The sequence below is a fragment of the Camelina sativa genome, chromosome 3, assembly GCF_000633955.1.
Source record: "Camelina sativa cultivar DH55 chromosome 3, Cs, whole genome shotgun sequence".
NCBI classification, from domain to species: Eukaryota; Viridiplantae; Streptophyta; class Magnoliopsida; order Brassicales; family Brassicaceae; genus Camelina; species Camelina sativa.
The window spans coordinates 18,917,742-18,921,729 of record NC_025687.1 but is presented as its reverse complement, the minus strand read 5'-3'; the positions used below and the strand labels follow the sequence as shown (position 1 = coordinate 18,921,729).

The following is a 3,988-nucleotide window of genomic DNA, read 5'->3' as shown; positions in this document are numbered from 1 at the left end:
AAGTTTCAATATTTTCTGGGTTTTTGACATATTTCACCATGTGTTCTTGTGAGTAGTTTGTTTAGGACCTTGAGGATGGGTTAGGCTGGGTTGATCTTGTGGTTTGTTTGATTTGGTCAAGCTTGATTGTTGTAGATCTCTTCTAGGCTAGATGATCTTAATGCTGATCCTATATCTGAGAAGGTAGGGTTTGATTTCAAGCATCTTAACATCACACCAATGTCTAAGGAGCATAGATAAGGCTAGATCTAGAGCTTACCATTAGGCTTGCTAAGAGATTAGAAGTCTTGTTTGGTTTGAGATGTATTGCTTAATGCCTGCTTGTGTAGATTCTTTTCTTTGTGAGAACAAGTCTAGAAATGCATAGGTTTGATTGTTTCTTGCCATGAGAGTGGATTAAACATGTCTTAGAATAGTATGTCTAGAGATCAGCTCAAAGTTTGCTTGAGATTTGTTGACCAAGTTAGATAACCACAATGATTAGCTCAGCCCATGAATCCCTCCTCAAGGCCTTCTTTGTTTATTGAAATCTTAGTCTAAATATCATTGCTTGCTTGTTGTTTGATTAGTTTTAGCATTGCTCTGTTTTTCTTGTGTTGCTCTGTTTTCACGTTTAAGTCTAGCTCGACCACGTACTCGACCTACACTCGGTCGAGTGCTGCTCGAGTTCATCCCCAGAACTTGTGTTTTTGATTTGTGATTGTCTTGTTTCATTCCTGTTTCATTTCCATTGCATTCACGTAGTTTCCTGTTCATTACTTGTCTTGCATTAGTTCATTAGCATAGTGTCTATCTCTGTTCTAGTTTCATTATAGCTTTAATTTGTCTGTTCTGTTTGCATTTAGTATCTTGTTCTAGTTGTTTTTACTTTCTGCATTTCATATCTCATTTTAGGATTGTTAGTGACAAACAATCTTTACAATTGGCTTGACTTAGACTCATATGCACATCTTAATTGTTCACAATCACTCAGATAGGATTGACACCTCTTATACTGCAACTGCATAAGGGGAATTGAAACACCCTGATTTCTATTCATTCCATACATCATCATTCCATACATCATTCATTCACCACACCACAAAGAAAGTCAGTTTCATCTAGGTTCTCAACTACGAAACACTAATGAAATAACAAGCTATTATCATAGAATGAAAGTCTAAAGTCTTCATACTCCGTTACTCAACTTTCGCAGGCAACGACACATGTCAATCAGCTAGTAAAAGAAGTTCGATACATTCACCAAACTCCGCAACTCAACTTACGCAGGTTACGACGCTAGGTTTCAGTATAACACCAGTATAACACTAGTTCAGAGAAGTAGGATAACGCGGTTAGCGCTCCCGTTCTCTAGATCAGCACTTGGTGATCAATCCAAGCACATGCATTAAGATAAAGATGTCCCAAAAGAACTCTAATATAAACCAAAAATAAGATGTAACAACTTAATTGAAGCGAACCATGAATTCCCCTTGAATCACCCCATAAAACCCAACAAATAAAACTACTCGCTCATGATGCAAAGAAACGACATTGATATTATAAAGTATAGCATCAAAATCAAATCAAATAAAAAAAGGGGTTCAAAGGAAACTTTTCTATTTGTCACAAAAGTAACTTGATCCCAAAAGCAATGTAAGTATGAAATAAGAAGGAGTAGAATGAGAGAGATGGTGGATCTTCAAAGGCTTCGAGAGGGACGAGAGGTTGCGGCTGCTTCTCTGGTCGTGGCTAGGGCTGCTCCCAAGCTATTGATGATGCACCCTTGAAACCCTAGGTCTTTAAGAATATTTATAGGATTTTGTCTTGGATTAGGGTTTGTAAGGGTAGAAATGTCTTCTCTTCTTATGTGATGTACAAGGGGCGGCGAAAGAGGCTTCTAGACCGTGTAGGAGGCTTGGACTGGGCCGCAGTGATGGTCGATTGGATGCTTCTCTTCACGTCTGTTTATAACACATTCTCGGTAAATCAGGCATATCTTCCCGATGAATGAATGGATTGACTTGATTCCACTTCGAGGAGAAAGATGACTCTTTCAGATTTCCAATGACACCAATCACGTGAAAATGGGAGTTCTAGAAGGTCTTCAAAAGTGGCCCGTACTGTAAAGCTCTGAATCTGTCCTGAAACGTGTTTTCATTGTTTTTTGGTCCTTTTTGATATAAAACTTGTAAAACCTTATTGAAACCTTAAATACTTGATAATAAACCTTTTATACATCAAATCTCATCAAACTAGTCTTAAATGCATATGAAAACTATAGCTAATATGGGTAAAATAATGACGTTATCAGTTAGGAAGGCTTAAATGTTTCTAGTTCGAACCTCACTTGATTCATTATGGTGTTTTCATTTTACTTTTGTGTTTAGAGGGTTCAAAAAAAAAATTTGCTGTAGGCATGAAAATCTATTGTGCCGGCCCTGACCATAACCATAACGATCACAATAACCCACCACCATAAAGATCACCACATCGTCACAACCACCCCTACTAGCGCAACCACCATGATCATTGTAACCATCATCGCAACCCCTACGATCATTGTAACTACCACCACCAACAATACCACCATACCATCACTACTACCACTATTTTATAAAAAGAATGTTTCATTTTATAGTATCTCACTGGCCCTTATCTCATTTTAATATTGTAAAACACATTATTTACAATCTTTAGTAATTCTTATCTGAATTTAAAAATTCAAATTACGTTATGTAAAGAATAAATTTTGTTTTTTTATAACTAGTGTAAAATTTAATCAGTTATTTTTATGAAATTAATTCAACAGGATAATAACAATTTTGCCATATCGTTACCACACCTTCTTTCTTCTCATGTATGCATCTCCTTTGCTCTTGCCCCATCTGATTTTTTAAGCTCTGACATTCGGTTTAATTGGGTTATTCGGTTTGGTTTATTCAATTTTTTTTTTAAAATTTGGTTATCTAAAAACTCTGCTGAATAAAAGTTTGGTTTGAGTTATTCGGTAATCGGGTTTTTGGGTCGGTTATTGAGTTTTAAATTAATTTCAAACTAAACCGAATATTTTTTCTATTTCGATTTATTGAACCGAATTACCAAAAAAAAAAGAAGATAAAGGACCAAAAAAAAGGCCTAAGCCCATTAATAAATTGTATAATTCGTAAATTTACAAAGCTTAATTCATTAATAATAAGGGTTTTCACAGTTGAGGGTGACAAATCAGCGACAGAGACATCCAACGGCGACGACGACCTCTCCTTTCAACGGAGAAAGGAAAAACATCTACAACAGACAAGATCTATCACATACCAACACGAAATCTTTCATCTGAACTAAAAAAATAAGAAAAAAAAAATTCAATATCAATGAAAATCTATGAAATTTAAAGATTTATGGAAAATAAATTTCTCAAAATTGGTCAGATTTTCGTTCTCAATTCGATTTCTCTTTGATGAGCTTACAAAACAAATAAAACCTTTACAAAATATTACAGTATTACACAAACTAATGCAAAAGAAGCAGATATTACCCATTTGAAACTCGCGACTAGGGTTTGGACAGTCAAAAGGTCGGTCTGTACACCACGTTTGAGAGAGAGAGAGGATTTGCAGATAACGAGGATGGAGAAGAGAGGTGATGATAATGATTTGATGAGAGATTGAGAGATATTTTTGGTTTTGTAAACGAGTTTGTAATCGCCTATCGCCAGAGAGAAAGAGGTGGAAAGTCAAAAGAAGAAACGAAAAATGATTAAGTTTAGGGTTAATAAATTAGGTATATATTATTCGGTTTAATTAAAACTGATCGGTTATGCCTCGCTCCAAACCATTAACCAAATTACTAACTTAATTTTGCTAATCGGTTTGGTCTGATTCTCTTCTGTCGAGAAACAAAAATCTCGGTTTAATCGATTTGATTCTCTCGGTTCTGACCAAATGCCCAGAACTAGAGTTTTTACAATTGGCCAAATAGTTACTCACTTTTCTGATGTAATTTGCTATTT

General features: G+C 35.5%; 1 long non-coding RNA gene across 1 annotated transcript; it reads right to left on the bottom strand.

Moving 5' to 3' along the window:
* On the bottom strand, positions 3,098–3,739 carry LOC104777516. The gene is made up of 2 exons (XR_766301.1): positions 3,515–3,739; positions 3,098–3,317 (listed from the first exon to the last, which is right to left on the bottom strand). It is a non-coding gene; the product is annotated as an uncharacterized LOC104777516 (long non-coding RNA).